The sequence below is a fragment of the Microcebus murinus genome, chromosome 10 (genome assembly GCF_040939455.1).
Source record: "Microcebus murinus isolate Inina chromosome 10, M.murinus_Inina_mat1.0, whole genome shotgun sequence".
NCBI classification, from domain to species: domain Eukaryota; kingdom Metazoa; phylum Chordata; class Mammalia; order Primates; family Cheirogaleidae; genus Microcebus; species Microcebus murinus.
This window is the reverse complement of record NC_134113.1, coordinates 102,554,773-102,578,486: the sequence shown is the minus strand read 5'-3', so window position 1 is coordinate 102,578,486 and position 23,714 is coordinate 102,554,773.

Below are 23,714 nucleotides of genomic sequence, written 5' to 3'. Positions count from 1 at the left end.
TCTCCCATGGGTGAGTGGACACAGCCAATTAAACACAGTGCCGTGCCTGCCCATCTCCTGTGGGGGAGTGCACATCGCCAGTTCCACACAGCACCCTGCCTGCCCATCTCCCGTGGGTGAGTGGACACAGCCAGTTCAACACAGTGCCCTGCCTGCCCGTCTCCCGTGGGTGTGTGGACACAGCCAGTTCGACACAGCGCCCTGATTCCTGTCTCTCATGAGTGTGTGGACACGGCCAGTTCCACACAGTGCCCAGCCTGCCCGTCTCCCTTGGGTGTGTGGATACGTCAGTTCAACACAGCGCCCTGACTGTCATCTCCAGTGGGTTAGTGGACACAGCCAGTTCCACACAGTGCCCTGACTGCCCGTCTCCATTGGGTGAGTGGACACAGCCAGTTACACACAGCACTGTGCCTGCCCGTCTCCCTTGGGTGAGTGGACACAGCCAGTTCCACACAGCGCCCTGCCTGCCCGTCTTCAGTGAGTGAGTGGACATAGCCAGTTCGACACAGCGCCCTGCCTGCCTGTCTCCCGTGGGTGTGTGGACATAGCCAGTTCCACACAGCACCCAGCATGCCCGTCTCCCATGGGTGAGTGGACATAACCAGTTCAACACAGCGCCCTGACTGTCATCTCCAGTGGGTTAGTGGACACAGCCAGTTCCACACAGTGCCCTGACTGCCCGTCTCCATTGGGTGAGTGGACACAGCCAGTTACACACAGCACTGTGCCTGCCCGTCTCCCTTGGGTGAGTGGACACAGCCAGTTCCACACAGCGCCCTGCCTGCCCGTCTTCAGTGAGTGAGTGGACATAGCCAGTTCGACACAGCGCCCTGCCTGCCTGTCTCCCGTGGGTGTGTGGACATAGCCAGTTCCACACAGCACCCAGCATGCCCGTCTCCCATGGGTGAGTGGACATAACCAGTTCAACACAGCACCCTGCCTGCCCGTCTCCTGTGGGTGAGTGGACACAGCTCCACACAGCTCGTTGCCTGCCCGTCTCCCGTGGCGTGAGGACACGGCCCGTTGAACACATCGCCGTGCCTGCCCGTCTCCCGTGGGTGTGTGAATAAAGCGAGTTCAACACAGCACCCTGCCTGCCCGTCTCCCTTGGGTGTCTGGACACAGCCAGTTCCACACAGCTCCCAGCCTGCCAGTCTCCCTTGGGTGAGTGGACATAGCCAGTTCCACACAGTGCTGTGCCTGCCCGTCTCCCATGGGGGAGTGCACACAGCCAGTTCCACACAGCGCCCTGCCTGCCCGTCTCCCGTGGGTATGTGGACACAGCCATTTCCACACAGTGCCCTGTCTGCCCGTCTCACATCGGTGTGTCGACATGGCCAGGTCAACACAGCGCCCTGTCTGCCCGTCTCCCTTGGGTGTGTTTATACGCCAGTTCAACACAGCACCCTGACTGTCATCTCCAGTGGGTTAGTGGACACAGCCAGTTCCACACAGCTCCCTGCCTGCCCGTCTCCCATGGGTGAATGGACACTGCCAGTTCCAAACAGCACACTGCCTGCCCATCTCCCGTGGGTGAGTGGACACAGCCAGTTCCAAACAGCGCCCTCTATGCCCGTCTCCCGTGGGTGAATGGAAACAACCAGTTCCACACAGCACCCTGCCTGCCCATCTCCCATGGGTGAGTGGACACAGCCAATTAAACACAGTACCGTGCCTGCCCGTCTCCTGTGGGGGAGTGCACACCACCAGTTCCACACAGCACCCTGCCTGCCCATCTCCCGTGGGTGAGTGGACACAGCCAGTTCAACACAGTGCCCTGCCTGCCCGTCTCCCGTGGGTGTGTGGACACAGCCAGTTCCACACAGCGCCCTGATTCCTGTCTCTCATGAGTGTGTGGACACGGCCAGTTCCACACAGTGCCCAGCCTGCCCGTCTCCCTTGGGTGTGTGGATACGTCAGTTCAACACAGCGCCCTGACTGTCATCTCCAGTGGGTTAGTGGACACAGCCAGTTCCACACAGTGCCCTGACTGCCCGTCTCCATTGGGTGAGTGGACACAGCCAGTTACACACAGCACTGTGCCTGCCCGTCTCCCTTGGGTGAGTGGACACAGCCAGTTCCACACAGCGCCCTGCCTGCCCATCTTCAGTGAGTGAGTGGACATAGCCAGTTCGACACAGCGCCCTGCCTGCCTGTCTCCCATGGGTGTGTGGACACAGCCATTTCCACACAGTGCCCTGTCTGCCCGTCTCACATCGGTGTGTCGACATGGCCAGGTCAACACAGCGCCCTGTCTGCCCGTCTCCCTTGGGTGTGTGGATACGTCAGTTCAACACAGCACCCTGACTGTCATCTCCAGTGGGTTAGTGGACAGAGCCAGTTCCACACAGCGCCCTGACTGCCCGTCTCCATTGGGTGAGTGGACACAGCCAGTTACACACAGCACTGTGCCTGCCCGTCTCCCTTGGGTGAGTGGACACAGCCAGTTCCACACAGCGCCCTGCCTGCCCGTCTTCACTGAGTGAGTGGACATAGCCAGTTCGACACAGCGTCCAGCCTGCCCGTCTCCCTTGGGTGAGTGGACACAGCCAGTTCCACACAGCGCCCTGCCTGCCCGTCTTCACTGAGTGAGTGGACACAGCAAGTTCCACACAGCGCCCTGCCTGCCCGTCTCCCATGGGTGAATGGACACTGCCAGTTCCAAACAGCACACTGCCTGCCCGTCTCCCATGGGTGAGTGGACACAGCCAGTTCCAAACAGCGCCCTCTATGCCCGTCTCCCATGGGTGAGTGGAAACAACCAGTTTCACACAGCGCCGAGCCTGCCCATCTCCCGTGGGTGAATGGAAACAACCAGTTCCACACAGCACCCTGCCTGCCCATCTCCCATGGGTGAGTGGACACAGCCAATTAAACACAGTACCGTGCCTGCCCGTCTCCTGTGGGGGAGTGCACACCACCAGTTCCACACAGCACCCTGCCTGCCCATCTCCCGTGGGTGAGTGGACACAGCCAGTTCAACACAGTGCCCTGCCTGCCCGTCTCCCGTGGGTGTGTGGACACAGCCAGTTCCATACAGCGCCCTGATTCCTGTCTCTCATGAGTGTGTGGACACGGCCAGTTCCACACAGTGCCCAGCCTGCCCATCTCCCTTGGGTGTGTGGATACGTCAGTTCAACACAGCGCCCTGACTGTCATCTCCAGTGGGTTAGTTGACACAGCCAGTTCCACACAGTGCCCTGACTGCCCGTCTCCCTTGGGTGAGTGGACACAGCCAGTTCCACTCAGCGCCCTGCCTGCCCGTCTTCAATGAGTGAGTGGACACAGCCAGTTCGACACAGCGCCCTGCCTGCCCGTCTCCCATGGGTGTGTGGACTTGGCCAGTTCCACACAGCACCCAGCATGCCCGTCTCCCGTGGGTGAGTGGACACAGCTCCACACAGCGCGTTGCCTGCCCGTCTCCCGTGGCGTGAGGACACGGGCCGTTTAACACATCGCCGTGCCTGCCTGTCTCCCGTGGGTGTGTGAATAAAGCCAGCTCAACACAGCACCCTGCCTGCCCATCTCCCTTGGGTGTCTGGACACAGCCAGTTCCACACAGCTCCCAGCCTGCCAGTCCCCCTTGGGTGAGTGGACATAGCCAGTTCCACACAGCACTGTGCCTGCCCGTCTCCCATGGGGGAGTGCACACAGCCAGTTCCACACAGTGCCCTGCCTGTCCGTCTCCCGTGGGTGAGTGGAAACAGCCAGTTCTACACAGCGCCCTGCCTGCCCGTCTCCCATGGGTGTGTGTACACAGCCATTTCCACACAGTGCCCTGTCTGCCCGTCTCACATCGGTGTGTCGACATGGCCAGGTCAACACAGCGCCCTGTCTGCCCGTCTCCCTTGGGTGTGTGGATACGTCAGTTCAACACAGCACCCTGACTGTCATCTCCAGTGGGTTAGTGGACAGAGCCAGTTCCACACAGCGCCCTGACTGCCCGTCTCCATTGGGTGAGTGGACACAGCCAGTTACACACAGCACTGTGCCTGCCCGTCTCCCTTGGGTGAGTGGACACAGCCAGTTCCACACAGCGCCCTGCCTGCCCGTCTTCACTGAGTGAGTGGACATAGCCAGTTCGACACAGCGCCCTGCCTGCCCTTCTCCCGTGGGTGTGTGGACTTGGCCAGTTCCACACAGCACCCAGCATGCCCGTCTCCCGTGGGTTAGTGGACATAACCAGTTCAACACAGTGCCCTGCCTGCCCATCTCCTGTGGGTGAGTGGACACAGACAGCTCCTCACAGCTCGTTGCCTGCCCGTCTCCCGTGGCGTGAGGACACGGTCAGTTGAATACATCGCCGTGCCTGCCCGTCTCCCGTGGGTGTGTGAATAAAGCGAGTTCAACACAGCACCCTGCCTGCCCGTCTCCCTTGGGTGTCTGGACACAGCCAGTTCCACACAGCTCCCAGCCTGCCCGTCTCCCTTGGGTGTGTGGAAAAGCAGGTTCATTACAGCACCCTGCCTGCCATCTCCATTGGGTGAGTGGACACAGGCAGTTACACCCAGCACTGTGCCTGCCCGTCTACCGTGGGTGAGTGGACACAGCTAGTTCCACACAGCGCCCTGCCTACCTGTCTCCAGAGAGTGAGTGGACACAGCCAGTTCCACACAGCGCCCTTCCTGCCCGTCTCCCGTGGGTGTGTGGACACAGACAGTTCAACACAGCACACTTCCTGCCCATTTCCCGTGGGTGAGTTGACACAGCCAGTTCAACATAGTGTCTTGCCTGCCGGTCTCCCGTGGGTGAGTGGACCCAGACAGTTCCAAACAGCACCCTTCCTCCCCGTCTCCCGTTGGTCAGTGGACACAGCAAGTTCAATACAGCGCCCTGCCTGCCCATCTCCTGTGGGTGAGGGGACACAGAAAGTTCCACACAGCGCCCTACCTGCCCGTCACCCTGGGTGAGAGGACACAGCCTGTTCCACACAGTGCCCTGCCTGCCCCTCTCCCATGTGTGTGTGGACACAGCCAGTTCAACACAGCGCACTTCCTGCCCATCTCCCATGGGTGAGTGGACACAGCCAATTAAACACAGCTCCATGCCTGCCCGTCTCCTGTGGGGGAGTGCACACAGCCAGTTCCACACAGCGCCCTGCCTGCCCATCTCCCGTGGGTGTGTGGACACAGCCAGTTCCACACCGCGGCCTGATTCCAGTCTCTCATGAGTGTGTGGACATGGCCAGTTCAACACAGGGCCCTGTCTGCCCGTCTCCCTTGGATGTGTGGACACAGCCAGTTCCACACAGCGCCCAGCCTGCCCATCTCCCTTGGGTGTGTGGATACGCCAGTTCAACACAGCGCCCTGACTGTCATTTCCAGTGGGTTAGTGGACACAGCCAGTTCCACACAGCGCCCTGACTGCCCGTCTCCATTGGGTGAGTGGACACAGCCAGTTACACACAGCACTGTGCCTGCCCGTCTCTCTTGGGTGAGTGGACACAGCCGGTTCCACAAAGCGCCCTGCCTGCCCATCTCCAGTGAGTGAGTGGACATAGCCAGTTCGACACAGCGCCCTGCCTGCCCGTCTCCCATGGGTGAGTGGACATAACCAGTTCAACACAGCCCCCTGCCTGCCCGTCTCCTGTGGGTGAGTGGACACAGACAGCTCCACACAGCACGTTGCCTGCCCGTCTCCCGTGGTGTGAGGACACGGCCAGTTGAACACATCGCCGTGCCTGCCCGTCTCCCGTGGGTGTGTGAATAAAGCGAGTTCAACACAGCACCCTGCCTGCCCGTCTCCCTTGGGTGTCTGGACACAGCCAGTTCCACACAGCTCCCAGCCTGCCTGTCTCCCTTGGGTGTGTAGACAAGCAGGTTCATCACAGCGCCCTGCCTGCCATCTCCATTGGGTGAGTGGACACAGCCAGTTACACACAGCACTGTGCCTGCCCGTCTCCCGTGGGTGAGTGGACACAGCTAGTTCCACATAGCGCCCTGCCTACCCGTCTCCAGAGAGTGAGTGGACACAGCCAGTTCCACACAGCGCCCTTCCTGCCCGTCTCCCGTGGGTGTGTGGACACAGACAGTTCAACAAAGCGCACTTCCTGCCCATTTCCCGTGGGTGAGTGGACACAGCCAGTTCAACATAGCGCCTTGCCTGCCGGTCTCCCGTGGGTGAGTGGACCCAGACAGTTCCACACAGCACCCTACCTGCCCGTCACCCTGGGTGAGAGGACACAGCCTGTTCCACACAGTGCCCTGCCTGCCCCTCTTCCGTGTGTGTGTGGACACAGCCAGTAAAACACAGCACCGTACCTGCCCGTTTCCCATGGGTGAGTGGACACAGCCAGTTTCACACCGCACCCTGCCTGCCCGTTTCCCATGGGTGTGTGCACACAGCCAGATCCACACAGCACCCTCCCTTCCCGTCTGCCATGGGTGAGTGGACAAAGCCGGTTCCACACAGCCAGTTCCACACAGCGCACTGCCTGCCCATCTTCCGTGGGTGAGTCACACAGCCATTTCAACACAGCGCCCTGCCTGCCCATCTCCAGTGGCAGAGTGGACACAGCCAGTTCCGCACAGTGCCCTGCCTGCCCGTCTCCCGTGGGTGAGTGAAACAACCAGTTCCACACAGCACCCTACCTGCCCATCTCCCGAGGGTGAGTGGACATAGCCAGTTCCACACAGCGCTGTGCCTGCCCGTCTCCCATGGGGGAGTGCACACAGCCAGTTCCACACAGCGCCCTGCCTGCCCGTCTCCCATGGGTGTGTGGACACAGCCATTTCCACACAATGCCCTGTCTGCCCGTCTCACATCAGTGTGTCGACACGGCCAGGTCAACACAGCGCCCTGCCTGCCCGTCTCCCGTGGCTGTGTGGACACACCCAGTTCCACACTGCGCCCTGTATTCCTGTCTCCCATGAGTGTGTGGACATGGCCAGTTCAACACAGGGCCCTGTCTCCCTGTCTCCCGTGGGTGTGTGAACACAGCCAGTTACACACAGCGCCCAGCCTGCCCGTCTCCCTTGTGTGTGTGGAGACGCCAGTTAAACACAGCGCCCTGCCTGCCCGTCTGCCGTGGGTGTGTGGACACAGCCAGTTCCACACAGCACCCTGTCTGCCTGTATCCCATGGGGGAGTGGTCACAGCCAGTTCCACAGAGCGCCCTGCCTGCCCGTCTGCCGTGGGTGAGTGGACACAGCCAGTTCCAAACAGCGCCCTCTATGCCCGTCTCCCATGGGTGAGTGGAAACAACCAGTTCCACACAGCGCCGAGCCTGCCCGTCTCCCGTGGGTGAATGGAAACAACCAGTTCCACACAGCACCCTGCCTGCCCATCTCCCGTAGGTGTGTGGACACAGCCAATTAAACACAGTGCCGTGCCTGCCCGTCTCCTGTGGGGGAGTGCACACAGCCAGTTCAACACAGCGCCCTGCCTGCCCGTCTCCCGTGGGTGTGTGGACACAGCCAGTTCCACACAGCGCCCTGCCTGCCCGTCTGCCATGGGTGAGTGAACACAGTCAGTTCCACACATCCAGGTCCACACAGCGCCCTGCCTGCCCGTCTCCTTTGGGTAAGGGGCCACAGCCAGTTCAACACAGCGCCCTGCCTGCCCGCCTCCAGTGGCAGAGTGTACACAGCCAGTTCCACACAGAGCCCTGTCTGCTCTTCTCCTGTGGATGTAGGGACATGGCCAGTTCAACACAGCGCCGTGCCTCTACATCTCCCGTGGGTGAGTGGACACAGCCAGGACAACAGCGCACTACCTGTCCGTCTCCCATGTGTGTGAGGACACAGCCAGTTCCACACAGGGCCCTGCCTGCCCGTCTCCCATTGGTGAGTGGACACAGCGAGTTCCACACAGCGCCGTTTCTGCTCGTCTCCCCTGGGTGTGTGGAAACAGCCAGTACCACAGAGCGCCCTGCCTGCCCGTCTGCCGTGGGTGAGTGGACACAGCCAGTTCCAAACAGCGCCCTCTATGCCCGTCTCCCATGGGTGAGTGGAAACAACCAGTTCCACACAGCGCCGAGCCTGCCCGTCTCCCGTGGGTGAATGGAAACAACCAGTTCCACACAGCACCCTGCCTGCCCATCTCCCGTAGGTGTGTGGACACAGCCAATTAAACACAGTGCCGTGCCTGCCCGTCTCCTGTGGGGGAGTGCACACAGCCAGTTCAACACAGCGCCCTGCCTGCCCGTCTCCCGTGGGTGTGTGGACACAGCCAGTTCCACACAGCGCCCTGCCTGCCCGTCTGCCATGGGTGAGTGAACACAGTCAGTTCCACACATCCAGGTCCACACAGCGCCCTGCCTGCCCGTCTCCTTTGGGTAAGGGGCCACAGCCAGTTCAACACAGCGCCCTGCCTGCCCGCCTCCAGTGGCAGAGTGTACACAGCCAGTTCCACACAGAGCCCTGTCTGCTCTTCTCCTGTGGATGTAGGGACATGGCCAGTTCAACACAGCGCCGTGCCTCTACATCTCCCGTGGGTGAGTGGACACAGCCAGGACAACAGCGCACTACCTGTCCGTCTCCCATGTGTGTGAGGACACAGCCAGTTCCACACAGGGCCCTGCCTGCCCGTCTCCCATTGGTGAGTGGACACAGCGAGTTCCACACAGCGCCGTTTCTGCTCGTCTCCCCTGGGTGTGTGGAAACAGCCAGTACCACACAGCGCCCTGACTGCCCGTCTCCCGTGGGTTAGTGGACACAGCCAATTCCACAAAGCACCGTGCCTGCCCGTCTCCCATGGGTGAGTGGAGACAGCCAGTTCCACACAGCGCCCTACCTCCTGGTCTCCGGTGGGTGAGTGGACACAGCCAGTTCCACACAGCGCCCTACTTGCCCGTCACCTGTGTGTTTGTGGATACAGCCAGTTCCACACAGTTCTCTGCCTGCCTGTCTCCCATGGGTGAGTGGACACAGCCAGTTCCCCACCACGCACTGCCTGCTCATCTTCAGTGGGTGAGTGGACACAGCCAGTTCCACACAGCACCCTGACTGCCCGTATCCAGTGGGTGAGTGGACACGAGCAGTTACATACAGCTCTGTGCCTGCCCGTCTCCCGTGGGAAAGTTGACACAGCTAGTTCAACATAGTGCCCTGCCTGCCCATCGCCAGTGAGTGAGTGGACACAGCCAGTTCCACACCATGCCCTGCCTGCCTGTCTCGTGTGGGTGAGTTGACACAGCCAGTTCCACACCACGCCCTGCCGGCCCGTCTCCCCTGGGTGAGTGGACACAGCCAGTTCCACACAGCGCCCTGCCTGCCCCTCTCCAGTGGATGTGTTGACACAGCCAGTTCAACAAAGCACCCTACCTACCTGTCTCCCTTGTGTGAGTGGACACAGCTAGTTCAACACAGCACCCTACCTGCCCGTCTCCCGTAGCTGAGTGGAAACAGCCAGATCCACACAGAACCCAGCCTGCCTCCTCTCGAGAGTGCGTGGACACAGCCAGTTTCACACAGGCCTCTTCCTGTCCATCTCCTGTGGGTCAGTGGACACAACCAGTTTCATAAAGCACCCTACCTGCAGGTCTCCTATGGGTGAGTGGACACAGCCAGTTCCACACAGCACTGTCACTCCTGTCTACCTTGTGTGTGTGGACACAGACAGATCCACACAGCACCCTACCTGCCCGTCTCCCATGGGTGTGTGGACACGGCCAGTTCAACACAGTGCCCTGCCTGCCTGTCTTCCATGGGTGAGTGGACACAGACACTTCCACACAGCGCCCAGTAGGCCGGCCCCCCTGGGTGTGTGGACACAGCCAGTTCAACACAGCACCCTGCCTGCCCATCTCCAGTGGGTGAGTGGACACAGCCAGTTCCATACAGCGCCATTCCTGCCCGTCTCCCGTGGTTGAGTAGACTCAGCTAGTTCCACACAGCGCCCTGCCTGCCGGTCTCCAGTGAGTGAGTGGACAGAGCCAGTTCCACACAGCGCCCTCTATGCCCATCTACCGTGGGTGAGTGGACACAGCCAGTTCCACAGAGCGCCCTGCCTGCCCGTCTCCCGTGGCTGTGAGGAAATGGCCAGTTGAACATACGCCGTGCCTGCCCATCTCCAGTGGGTGTGTAGACACAGACAGTTCCACACAGCGCCCTGACTGCCCTTCTCCCGTGGGTTAGTGGACACAGCCAATTCCACACAGCGCCATGCCTGCCCGTCTCCCGTGGATGTGTGGACACAGCCAGATCCACACAGCACCCTACCTGCCCATCTCCCGTGGGTGTGTGGACACAGCCAGTTCCACACAACGCCCAGCGTTCCCGTCTCCCAAGGGTGTGTGGACACGGCCAGATCCACACAGAACCCTACCTGCCCTTCTCCCGTGGGTGAGTGCACACAGGAAGTTCCACACAGCGCCGTGCCAGTCCATCTCCCATGGGTGAGTGGACACAGCCAGTGCCAACAGCACCCTGACTGCCCGTCTCCAGTGGGTGAGTGGACACAAGCAGTTACATACAGTGCTGTGCCTGCCCGTCTCCCATGGGAAAGTGGACACAGCTAGTTCCACACAGTGCCCTGCCTGCCCGTCTCCAGTGAGTGAGTGGACACAGACAGATCCACACAGTGCCCTGCCTGTCCATCTCCCATGGGCGAGTGGACACAGCCAGTTCAACCATGTGCCCTACCTGCCTGTCTAGAGTGGGGGTGTTGACAAAGCCAGTTCAACACAGCACCCTACCTGCCCGTGTCCAATGGGTGAGTGGACACACCCAGTTCCACACAGCGCCATGCCTGCCCGTCTCCCGTGTGTGAGTGGAAACAGCCAGTTCCACACAGTGCCCTGCCTGCTCATCTTCCGTGTGTGAGTGGACACAGACAGTTCCACACAGCGCCCTATATGCCCATCTCCCATGGGTGTGTGGACACAGCCAGTTCAACACAGCACCTTGACAGCCCGTCTCCAGTGGGTGAGTGGACAAAGCCAGTTCTACACAGCGCCCTGCCTGCCCATCACCCGTGGCTGTGAGGACACACCCAATTCCAAACAGCGCCCTGTCTTTCCATCTCCCATGAGTGTGTGGACATGGCCATTTCAACACAGTGCCCTGTCTGCCCGTATCCCATGGGTGTGTGGACACAGCCAGTTCCACAAAGCGCCCAGCCTGCCCGTATCCAGTGGGTGAGTGGACACAACCAGGTACACACAGCACTGTGCCTGCCCATCTCCCGTGGGTGAGTGGACACAGCTAGTTCCACACAGCTCCCTGCCTGCCCATCTCCCGTGGGGGTGTGGACACAGCCAGTTGAACACAGTGCACTTCTAGCCCCTTTTTGTCAGAGAGTGGACACAGCCAGTTCAACACAGCGCCCTGCCTGCCGGTCTCCCGTGGGTGTGTGGACACAGCCAGTTCAACACAGTGCACTACTTGCCCGTCTCCCGTGGATGTGTGGACATAGCCAGTTCAACAGAGCGCACTTCCTTCCCGTTTCCTGTGGGTTACTGGACACAGACAGTTCCACACAGCGGCATGCCTGATTGTCTCCCGTGGGGGAGTGGACACACCTAGTTCCACACTGCACCCTGCCTGCACGTCTCCCGTGGGTGTGTGGACACAGCCAGTTCCACACAGTGCCCTGTCTGCCTGTCTCCCATCGGTGTGTGGACACCGCGAGTTCAACACAGCGCCTTGCCTGACCATCTGCCGTGGGTGAGTGGACACAGCCAGTTCCACACAGCGCCCTCTATGCCCGTGTCCCATGGGTGTGTGGACACAGCCAGTTCCACACAGCGCCCTGTCTGCCCGTCTCCCATTGGTGTGTGGACACGGCAAGTCCAACACAGTGCCTTGCCTGACCGTCTTCCATGGGTGAGTGGACACAGCCAGTTCCACACAGCGCCCTCTATGCCCATGTCCCATGGGTGTGTGGACACAGCCAGTTCAACACAGCGCCCTTCCTGCCCATCTCCAGTGGGTGATTGTACACAGCAAGTTCAAAACAGCGCCCTATCAAGAAGCCAGTTCTTGGAGAAAAAAAAAAAAAAAAACAGCGCCCTGACGGCCCGTCTCCAGTGGTTGAGTGGACAGAGCCAGTTACACACAGCGCTGTGCCTGCCCATCTCCCGTGGGTGAGTGGACACAGCTCGTTCCACACAGCGCCCTGCCTGCCCGTCTTGAGAGAGTGAGTGGACACAGCCATTTCCACACAGCACCCTCCTTGCCCATCTCCCATGGGTGAGTGGACACTGCCAGTTCCACACAGCGCCCTACCTGCCTGTCTCCTTTGGTGGTGTGGACACAGCCAGTTCAACACAGCACCCTGACTGCCCGTCTCCAGTGTGTGAGTAGACACGGCCAGTTACATAAAGCACTGATCCTGCTCGTCCCCCGTGGGAGAGTGAACACAGCTAGTTCCACACAGTGCCCTGCCTGCCCGTCTCCAGTGAGTGAGTGGACACAGCCAGATCCACACATCGCTCTGCCTGCCCATCTCCCGTGGGTGTGTGGACACAGACAGTTCAACACAGCGCACTTCCTGCCTGTTTCTTGTCGGAGAGTGGACACAGCCAATTCAACACAGCGCCCTGCTTGCCGGTCTCCAATGGGTGTGTGGACACAGCCAGTTCAAGACAGCTCACTACTTTCCCATCTCCCGTGGGTTTGTGGACATAGCCAGTTCCACACAGCGCCATGGCTGCCCATCTCCCGTTGGGGACTGGACACACCCAGTTCCACACAGCCCCCTGCCTGCACATCTCCAGTGGGTGAGTGGACACAGCCAGTTCCATACAGCCCCCTGCCTGCACGTCTCCCGTGGGTGTGTGGACACAGTTCCACACAGCACCCTGCCTGCCCGTCTCCCGTGGGTGTGTGGACACAGCCAGTTCCACAGAGCGCCCTCTATGCCCGTGTCCCATGGGTCTGTGGACACAGCCAGTTCAACACAGTGCCTTGTCTTCCCTTATCCAGTGGGTGATTGTACATAGCCAGTTCCACACAACGCCCTGACTGCCCGTCTCTAGTGCGTAAGTGGACACAGCCAATTCCACACGGCTCCCTGCCTGCTAGTTTCCCGTGGGTGAGTGGACACAGCCAGTTCCACACAGCGCCCTACCTGCCTGTCTCCTCTGGTAGTGTGGACACAGCCGGGTCCACACAGCGCACTGTCTGCCCGCCTCCCATGGGTGTGTGGACACGGCCAGTTCAACACAGCACCCTGCCTGCCTGTCTTCCGAGGGTGAGTGGACACAGCCAGTTCCACATGACGCCCTGTATGCTCGTTTCCCGTGGGTGTGTGGACACAGCCAGTTCCACACAGCGCCCAGCCTGCCCGTCTCCCAGGGGTGTGTGGACACTGCCAGTTCAACACAGCGCCCTGTCTGCCCATCTCCAGTGGGTGAGTGGACACAGCCAGTTCCACATAGCACCCTGACTGCCTGTCTCCAGTGGGTGAGTGGACACGGCCAGTTACATACAGCGCTGTGCCTGCCCGTCTCCCATGGTAGAGTGGACACAGCTAGTTCCACACAGTGCCCTGCATGCCCGTCTCCAGTAAGTGAGTGGACACAGCCATATCCACACAGCACCCTGCCTGCCCGTCTCCCGTGGGTGTCTGGACACAGCCAGTTCCACACCACGCCCTGCCTGCACCACGCCCGTGGGTGAGTGGACACAGCCAGTTCAACACAGCACCCAGCCTGCCTATCTCCCATGGGTTTGTGGACACAGCCAGATCCACACAGCACCCTACCTGCCTGTCTCCCGTGGGTGAGTTGACACAGCCAATTCCACACCGCGCTCTGCCTCCCTGTCTCCCGATGGTGAGTGGACTCCGCCAGTTCCACACTGTGCCCTGCCTGCCCGTCTACCGTGGGTGTAAGAACACAGACAGTTCCACACAGCGTCGTGCTTGCCCGTCTCCCGTTGGTGAGTGGACACAGCCATTTCAATATAGCACCCTGCCTGCCCTTCTCCCGTGAGTGAGTGGACACAGCCAGCTCCCCACAGCGCCCTGCCTGCCCGACTCCCGTGGGTGTGTGGATATAGCCATTAAACACAGCGCCCTGCCTGCCCATCTCCCGTGGGTGTGTGGACACAGCCAGTTCCACACAGCACCCAGCCTGCCTGTCTTCTATATGTGAGTGGACACAACCAATTTAACACAGCGCCCTGACTGCCCCTCTCCCGTGGGTGAGTGGACACAGCCAGTACCACACAGCGCCCTGTCTGCACGTCTCCTATGGGTGTGTGGACATGGCAAGTTCCACACAGCGACCTGCCTGCCCGTCTACCTTGGATGAGTGGAAACAGCAATTTCCACACAGCGCCCTGACTGCCCGTCTCCAGTGGGTGAGTGGACACAGCCATTTCCATACAGCGCGGTGCCTCCCCATCTCCCGTGGGTGTTGGACACAGCTAGTTCCACATAGCGCCCTGCCTGCCGATCTCCAGTTAGTGAGTGGACAGAGCCAGCCCCACAAAGCGACCTGCTTGCACGTCTACTGTGGGTGAGTGGACATAGCCAGTTCCACACAGCGCCGTGCCTGCCCGTCTCCCGTGGGAGTGTGGACACAGCCAGTTCAACTTAGCGCTCTGCCTGTCCGTCTCCCGTGGGTGAGTGGACACAGCCAGTTCAACACAGCACCTTGGCGGCCCGTCTCCCGTGGGTGAGTGGACACAGCCATTTCCACACAGTGCCCTGCCTGCCTGTCTCCTGTGGGTGAGTGGACACAGCCAGTTCCACACAGTGCCCTGCCTGCCTGTCTCCCATGATGGTGTGGACACAGCCAGTTCCACACAGCGCCCTGCCTGCCCGTCTTCCGAGGGTGAGTGGACACAGCTAGTTCCACACAGCGCCCTGAATGCCCATCTCCCGTGGGTGTGTGGACACAGCGAGTTCAACACAGCGCCCAGCCTGCCCATCTCCAATGGGTGAGCGGACACAACCAGTTACATACAGCGCTGTGCCTGCCCATCTCCCGTAGGTGAGTGGACACAGCTAGTTCCACACAGTGCCCAGCCTGCCCTTCTCTGCTGAGTGAGTGGACACAGCCAGTTCCACATAGCGCCATGCCTGCCCCTCTCCAGTGGGTGAGTGGTCACAGCCAGTTCCACACAGCGCTGTACCTGCCGATCAGTCGTGGGTGTGTGGACACAGCCAGTTCCACACACCGCCCTGCATGCCCGTCTCCCGTGGGTGTGTGGACACAGCCAGTTCCACACGGTGCCCAGCCTTCCCATCTCCCGTGGGTGAGTGGACACAGCCAGATCCACACAGCGCCGTGCCTGCCCGTCTCCCGTGGGTGTGTGGGAATAGCCAGATCCACACTGCTCTCTGCTGCCCGTCTCCCATTGGTGTGTGGACACAGCTAGTCCAACACCACACCCTGCCTGCCCGTCTCCTGTGGGTGTGAGGACATGGCCAGTCCAACACCACGCCCTGCCTGCCAGTTTTCGTTGGTGTGTGCAAACAGCCAGATCCACAAACCATCCTACCTGCATGTCTACCGTGGGAGTGAGGACACGGCCAGTCCAACACAGCACCGTGCCTCCCGTCTCCCGTGGTTGTGTGGATACAGCCAGTTCCACACAGCACCCAGCCTGCCTGTCTTCTGTATGTGAGTGGACACAGCCAGTTAAACACAGGGCCCTGCCTGCCCGTCTCCCCTGGGTGTGTGGACACAGCCAGTTTAACACAGCGCCCTGCCTGCCCATCTCCCATGGATGAGTGGACACAGCCAGTTCCACACAGCGCCCTGTCTGCACATCTCCTATGGGTGTGTGGACACGGCCAATTCCACACAGCACCCTGCCTGCCCGTCTACGTTGGATCAGTGGACACAGCCAGTTCCACACAGGGCCCTGCCTTCCTGTCTCCCATGGGTGTGTGGACACGGCCAGTTAAACACAGTGCCCTGCCTTCCCCTCTCCTGTGGGTGACAGGACACAGCCAGTTCCACACAGTGACCTGCCTGCCTGTCTCCCTTGGTGGTGTGGACATAACCAGTTCCACACAGTGCCCTGTCTTCCCGACTCCCATGGGTTGTGCACACGGCGAGTTCAACACAGCACCCTGCCCGCCCGTCTCCCGTGGGTGAGTAAACACAGCCAGTTCAACACAGCACCCTGCCTGTCCATCTCCAGTGGCAGAGTGGACTCAGCAAGTTCTACACAGTGCCATGCCAGTCCGTCTCCCGTGGGTGAGTGCACACAGCCAGTTCCACACAGCGCCCTACCTGCCCATCTCCCGTGGGTGAGTGGACAGAGCCAGATCCACACAGTGCTGTGCCTGCCCGTCTCCCATTGGTGACTGTACACAGCCAGTTCCACACAGTGCTGTGCCTGCTCATCTGCCATGGGTGAGTGGACACAGCCAGTTCCACACAGCGCCCTGCCTGCCCGTCACCCTTGGGTGTGAGGACACGGCCAGTTGAACACAGCGCCGTTCCTGCCCTTCTCCCATGGGTGAGTGGACACAGCCAGTTGAACACAGCGCCCTGCCTGCCCGTCTCCCGTGGGTGAGTGGACACAGCTAGTTCAACACAGCCCCTTCCTGCCCATCTGCCATGGGTGAGTGGACACAGCCAGTTCCACACAGCGCCCTGCCTGCCCGTCACCCTTGGGTGTGAGGACACGGCCAGTTGAACACAGCGCCGTTCCTGCCCTTCTCCCATGGGTGAGTGGACACAGCCAGTTGAACACAGTGCCCTGCCTGCCCGTCTCCCGTGGGTGAGTGGACACAGCTAGTTCAACACAGCCCCTTCCTGCCCATCTCCCGTGGGTGAGTGGACACAGCCAGTTCCACACCGCGCCAACCTACCCGTCTCCCGTGGGTGTGTGGACACAGCCATTCCACACAGCGCCCTGCCTCCCCGTCTCCCATGGGTGAGTGGAAACAACTAGTTCCACACAGCACCGTGCCTGCACGTCTCCCCTGGGGGAGTGGACACAGCCAGTTCCACACAGCGCCCTGCCTGCCCGTCTCTCGTGGGTGAGTGGACACAGACAATTCCACACAGCGCCCTGCCTGCACGTCTCCCGTGGGTGAGTGGACACAGCAAGTTCAACACAGCGCCCTGCCTGCCCGTCTCCCGTGGGTGAGTGGACACAGCCAGTTCCACACAGCGCCCTGTCTGCCCGTCTCCCATTGGTGTGTGGACACGGCGAGTTCAACACAATGCCCTGCCTGCCAGTCTTCTGTGGGTGAGTGGACACAGCCATTTCCACACAATGCCCTCTATGCCCGTGTACCATGGGTGTGTGGACACAGCCAGTTCAACACAGCGCACTGCCTGTCCATCTACAGTGGGTGAGTGTACACAGCCAGTTCCACACAGCTCCCTGACTGACCGTCTCCAGTGTGTGAGTGGACACACCCTGTTACACACAGCACTGTGCCTGCCCATCCCCCCTGGGTGAGTGGACACAGCTCGTTCCACACAGCGCCTTGCCTGCTCATCTCCAGTGAGTGAGTGGACACAGCCATTTCCAGAGAGCACCCTGCCTGCCCGTCTCCCATGGGTGAGTGGACACTGCCAGTTCCACACGGCGCCCTACCTGCCTGTGTCCTTTGGTGGTGTGGACACTGCCGGGTCCACACAGCACACTGTCTGCCCGCCTCCCATGGGTGTGTGGACACGGCCAGTTCAACACTGCGCACTGCCTGCCTGTCTTCCGACGGTGAGAGGACACAGCCAGTTCCACACAGTGCCCTGTATGCTCGTCTCCCATGGGTGTGTGGACACAGCCAGTTCAGCAGGGAGCCCAGCCTTCCCATCACCCAGGGGTGTGTGGACACAGCCAGTGCAACACAGCGCCCTGCCTGCCCATGTCCATTTGGTGAGTTGGACACAGCCAGTTCCACACAGTGCCCTGACTGCCCGTCTCCAGTGTGTGAGTGGACGCGGCCAGTTACATACAGCGCTGTGCCTGCCCGTCTCCCGTGGGATAGTGGACACAGCTAGGTCCAAATAGTGCCCTGCCTGCCCATCTCTAGTGAGTGAGTGGACACAGCCAGATCCACACAGCACCCTGCCGGCTCATCTCCCGTGGGTGAGTGGGCACAGCCAGTTCAACCCTGTGCCCTGCCTGCACGTCTAGAGTGGGGGTGTTGACAAAGCCAGTTCAACACAGAACCCTACCTGACCGTCTCCCGTGTGTGAGTGGAAACCACCACTTCCACACAGCACCCTGCCTGCCCATCTCCCGTAGGTGAGTGGACACAGCCAGTTCCACAAAGCACTGTGCCTGCCCGTCTCCCGTTGGGAGTGGACACAGACAGTTCCACACAGTGCCCTGCCTGCCCGTCTCCCGTGGGTTTGTGTACACAGCAAGTTCCACACAGCTCCCTACATGCCCGTCTCCCATGGGTGACAGGACACAGCCATTTCCACACAGCACCCAGCATGCCGGTCTCCTGTGGGTGTTTGGACACAGCCAGTTCCACACAGCGCCCTGCCTGCCCGTCGACTGTGGCAGAGTGGACACAGACAGTCCAACACCGCGCCCAGCCTGCCCATCTCCCGTGAGTGTGTGGACACAGCCAGATCCACACATCACCCTACCTGCCCATCTCCCTTGGGTGACTAGAGACAGCCAGTTCCACACAGCGCCCTGCCTGCCTGTCTCCAGTGGGTGAGTGGACACAGCCAGTTCAACACAGCGCCCTGCCTGCCCGTCTCCCGTGGGTGAGTGCACGCAGCCAGTAAAACACAGCTCCCTGCCTGCCTGTCTCCCTTTCTTGAGTGGACAAAGCCAGTTCCACACATCACCATGCCTGCCCGTCTCCCGTGGGGGTGAGGACATGGCCAGTTAAACAATGCGCAGTGCCAGCCCGTCACCTGTGGGTGTGTGGACACAGCCAGTTCCACATAGCGCCCTGCCTGACCATCTCCTGTAGGTGAGTGGACACAGCCAGTTCCACACAGCCCCCTGCCTGCCCGTCTCCCGTGGGTGAGTGGTCACAGCCAGTTCCACACACCGTGCTGCCTGCCCATCCCCCGTGGGTGTGTGGACACAGCCAGTTCCACACACCGTGCTGCCTGTCCGTCTCCCGTGGGTGTGTGGACATAGCCAGATCCACACCGCGCCCTGCCAGCCCATCTTCCGTGGGTGTGTGGACACAGCCAGTTCCACACAGCTTCGAGCCTGCCCGTCTTCCATGGGTGTGTGGCATAGCCAGTTCCACAATGCGCCCTGCCTGCCCGTCTCCCGTGGGTGAGTGGACACAGCCGGTTCCACACAGCGAACTTTCTGCACGTCTCCCATGGGTGTTTGGACACGGCCAGTTCCACACAGCACCCTGCCTGCCCGTCTACCTTGGGTGAATGGACACAGCCATTTCCACACAGCGCCCTTTTTGTCCATCTCCCGTGGGTGTGTGGACATAGCCAGTTCACACAGCACCCTGCCTGTCCGTCTCCAGTGGGTGTGTGGAGACAGCCAATTACTCAGAGCCCTGCCTGCCCATCTCCTGTGGGTGAGTGGACTCAGCGAGTTCAACACAGTGCACTGCCTGACCTTCTCCCGTGGGTGAGTCACACAGCCAGTTCCACACAGCTTCGAGCCTGCCCGTCTTCCGTGGGTGTGTGGCATAGCCAGTTCTACAATGCACCCTGCCTGCCCATCTCCCATGGGTGAGTGGACACAGCTAGTTCAACACAGCGTCTCCCGTGGATGAGTGGACACAGCCAGTTAAACACAGTGCCCTGCCTGCCCGTCTTCCGTGGGTGATTGGACACAGCCAGTTCCACACAGTGCCCTGCCTGCCTGTCTGCCTTGGGTGAATGGACACAGCCAGTTCCACACAGCGCCCTGCCTGCCCCTCTCCCATGGGTATGTGGACCTGGCCAGTAAACACAGCGCCCTGCCTGCCCATCTCCCGTGGGTAGTGGACACAGCCAGTTCCACACAGCGCCCTTTTTGCCCATCTCCCTTGGGTGTGTGGACATAGCCAGTTCACACAGCACCCTGCCTGTCCGTCTCCAGTGGGTGTGTGGAGACAGCCAGTAACACAGAGCCCGGCCTGCCCGTCTTCCGTGGGTGTGTGGACACAGCCAGTTCCACACAGCTTCGTGCCTGCCATCTCCCGTGGCTGAGAGGACACAGCCAGTTCAACCCAGTGCCCTGCCTGCCCATCTCCGATGGGTGAGTGGACATAGCCAGCTCCACACAGCGCCCTGCCTGCCACTCTCCCGTGAGTGTGTGGACACAGCCAGTTGCACACCCTGCCCTACCTTCCCATACCCCATGGGTGTGTGGACAAGCCAGATCCACACAGCGCCCTACCTGCCCGTCTCCCATGGGTGAGTAGACACAGCCAGTTCCACACAGCGCCCTACCTGCCCGTCTCCCATGGGTGAGTGGACACAGCCAGTTCCACACAGCGCCCTGCCTGCCCGTCTCCCTTGTGTGTGTGGACACAGCCAGATCCACACAGCGCCCTACATGCCAGTCTCCCGTGGTTGAGTGGACACAGCCAGTTCCACACAGCGCCCTGCCTGCCCGTCTCCGGTGGGTGAGTGGACACAGCCAGATCCACACAGCGCACTGCCTGCTCGTCTCCTGTGGGTGAGTGGACACAGCCAGATCCACACAGCGGCCTGCTTACCACTCTCCCGTAAGTGTGTGGACACAGTCAGTTCCATACCCCGCCCTACCTGCCCGTCACCAGTGGGTTTGTAGTCACAGCCAGATCTACACAGCGTCCTACATGCCAGTCTCCCGTGGTTGAGTAGACATAGCCAGATACACACAGTGCCCTGCCTGCACATCTCCCGTGTGTGAGTGGGCACAGCCTGATCCACACAGCCCCCTGCATGCCCATCTCCCATGGGTGTGTAGACACAGCCAGATCCACACAGTGCCCTGCTGGTCCATCTCCCGTGGGTGTGTGGACACAGCCAGTTCCACACAGCGCCCTACCTGCCCATCTCCCATGGGTGAGTGGACACTGCTAGATCCACACAGTGCCCTGCCTGCCCATCTCCCGTGGCTGAGTGGACATAGCAAGATCCACACAGCGCCCTGCCAGCCCGTCTCCCGTGGGTGTGTAGACACAGCCAGATCCACACAGCACCCTACTTGCCTGACTACTGTGGGTGAGTGGACAAAGCCAGTTCCACACAGTGTCCTGCCTGCCCATGACCCGTGGGTGTGTGGACACAGCCAAATCCACAGAGTGCCCTACATTCCTGTCTCCGGGGGGGTGAGTGGACACACCCAGTTCCAGACAGCGCCCTGACTGCCCATCTCCCGTGGGTGAGTGGACACACCACTTCCACACAGCGCCCTGACTGTCACTCTACAGTGAGTGTGTGGACACAGCCATATCCACACCCTGCCCATCCTGCCCATCTCCAGTGAGTGTGTGAACACAGCCATATCCACACAGCGCCCTGCCTGCCCATCTCCCATCGTTGTGTAGACACAGCAAGATCCACACAGCGCCCTGCCTGCCCGTCTCCCGCTGGTGAGTGGACACTCCGAGTTCCACACAGTGCCCTGCCTGCCCGTCTCCCGTGAGTGTGTGAACACAGCCATATCCACACAACGCCCTGCCTGACCATCTCCCGTGGGTGAGTGGACACAGCCAGTTCCACACAGCGCCCTGCCTGCCCGTCTTTTGTGGGTGTGTGGACACAGCCAGTTCAACAAAGTGCACTGCTTGCCCGTCTACCATCGGTGTGTGGACACAGCTAGATCTACACAGCGCCCTGCCTGCCGTTTTCCCGTGGGTCAGTGGACACAGCCAATTCCACACAGTGCCCTGCCTGCCCGTATCCCGAGAGTGTGAGGACACAGCCAGTTCCACACAGCGCCCTGCCTGCCCATCTCCCGTCAATTTGTGGACACAGCCAGATCCACACAGCGCCCTACCTGCCCGTCTCCTGTGGGTGAGTGGACAAAGCCAATTCCACACAGCGTCCTGCCTGACCGTGACCCGAAGGTGTGTGGACACAGCCAATCCACACAGTGCCCTACATTCTTGTCTCCAGTGGGTGAGTGGACACAGCCAGTTCCTGACAGCACCCTGCAGCCACTCTCCCATGAGTGTGTGGACACAGCCAGATCCACACAGCGCCCTACCTGCCCATGTCCCGTGGGTGAGAGGACACAGCCAGTTCCACACAGTGCCCTGCCTGCCACTCTACCGTGAGTGTGTGGACACATCCCATTCCACACCCCGCCCTACCTGCCCATCTCCAGTGGGTGTGTGGACGCAGCCAGTTCCAGACAGCGCCCTGCCTGCCCGTCTCCCATAGGTGAGTGTACACAGCCAGTTCCACACAGTGCCCTGCCAGCCACTCTCCCATGATGTGTGTACACAGCCAGTTCCACACCCCGCCCTACCTGCCCGTCTCGTGTGGGTGTGGACACAGGCTGTTCCACACAGCGACTTGTCTGACCGTCTACCATGGGTGTATCGACACAGCCAGATCCACACAGCGCCCTGCCTGCCCATCTCCCGTGGGTGAGTGGACATAGGCTGATCCACACAGCCCCCTGCCCGCCCGTCTCCCATGGGTGTGTGGACACAGCCAGATCCACACAGCGCCCTGCCTGCCCATCTCCCATGGGTGTGTGGACACAGCCAGTTCCACACAGCGCCCTACCTGCCCATCTCCCGTGGGTGAGTGGACACAGCCAGACGACACAGTTCCCTGCCTGCCCGTGTTCCGTGGCTGAGAGGACACAGCCAGATCCACACAGCACCCTGCCTGCCCATCTCCCGTGGGTGTGTGGACACAACCAGTTCCACACAGCGCCCTACCTGCCTATCTCCCGTAAGTGAGTGGACACAGCCAGATCGACACAGTGCCCTGCCTGCCCGTGTCCCGTGGCTGAGAGGACACAGCCAGATCCACATAGCACCCTACCTGCCTATCTCCCGTGGGTGAGTGGACACAGCCAGATCCCACAGTGCTCTGCCTGCCCATGTCCCGTGGCTGAGAGGACACAGCCAGATCCACATAGCACCCTACCTGCCCATCGCCCGTGGGTGAGTGGACACAGCCAGTTCCACACAGCGCCCTGCCTGCCCGTCTCCCGTCGGTGTGTGGACATAACCAGTTCCACACAGCGCCCTGCCTTCCTGTCTCCCGTGGGTGTGTGGACATACCCAGATCCACACAGCGACCTGCCTGCCCGTCTCTCGTGGCTGAGTGGACACAGCCTGATCCACACAGTGCCCTGCCTGCCCGTCTCCCGTGGGTGTGTAGACACAGCCAGATCCACACATCGCCCTGCCTGCTCGTCTACCGTCGGTGTGTGGACACAGCTAGATCTACACAGCGCCCTGCCTGCCCTTCTCCCGTGGGTCAGTGGACACAGCCAATTCCACATAGCGCCCTGCCTGCCCGTCTCCCATGGCTGTGTGGACACAGTGAGATCCACACAGCGCCCTGCCTGCCCGTCTCGTTTGGGTGAGTTGACACAGTCAGTTCTACACAGTGCCCTGCATGCCCGTCTCCCGTGGGTAAGAGGACACAGCCAGTTCCACACAGCGTCCTGCCTGCACGTCTCCCGTGGCTGAGTGGACACAGCCAGTTAAACACAGCGCCCTGCCTGCCACTCTCTCGTGGGTGTGTGGACACAGCAAGTTCCACACAGCACCCTGCTGGCCCATCTCCCGTGGGAGTCTGGACACAGCCAGTTACAAACAGCGCACTGCCTGCCAGTCTCCCGTGGGTGTGTGGACATAGACAGATCTACACAGCGCCCTGCCTGCCCGTCTCCCGTGGGTGAGTGGACACAATCAGTTCCACACAGCGCCCTGCCAGCCACTCTCCAGTGAGTGTGTGGACACAGCCAGTT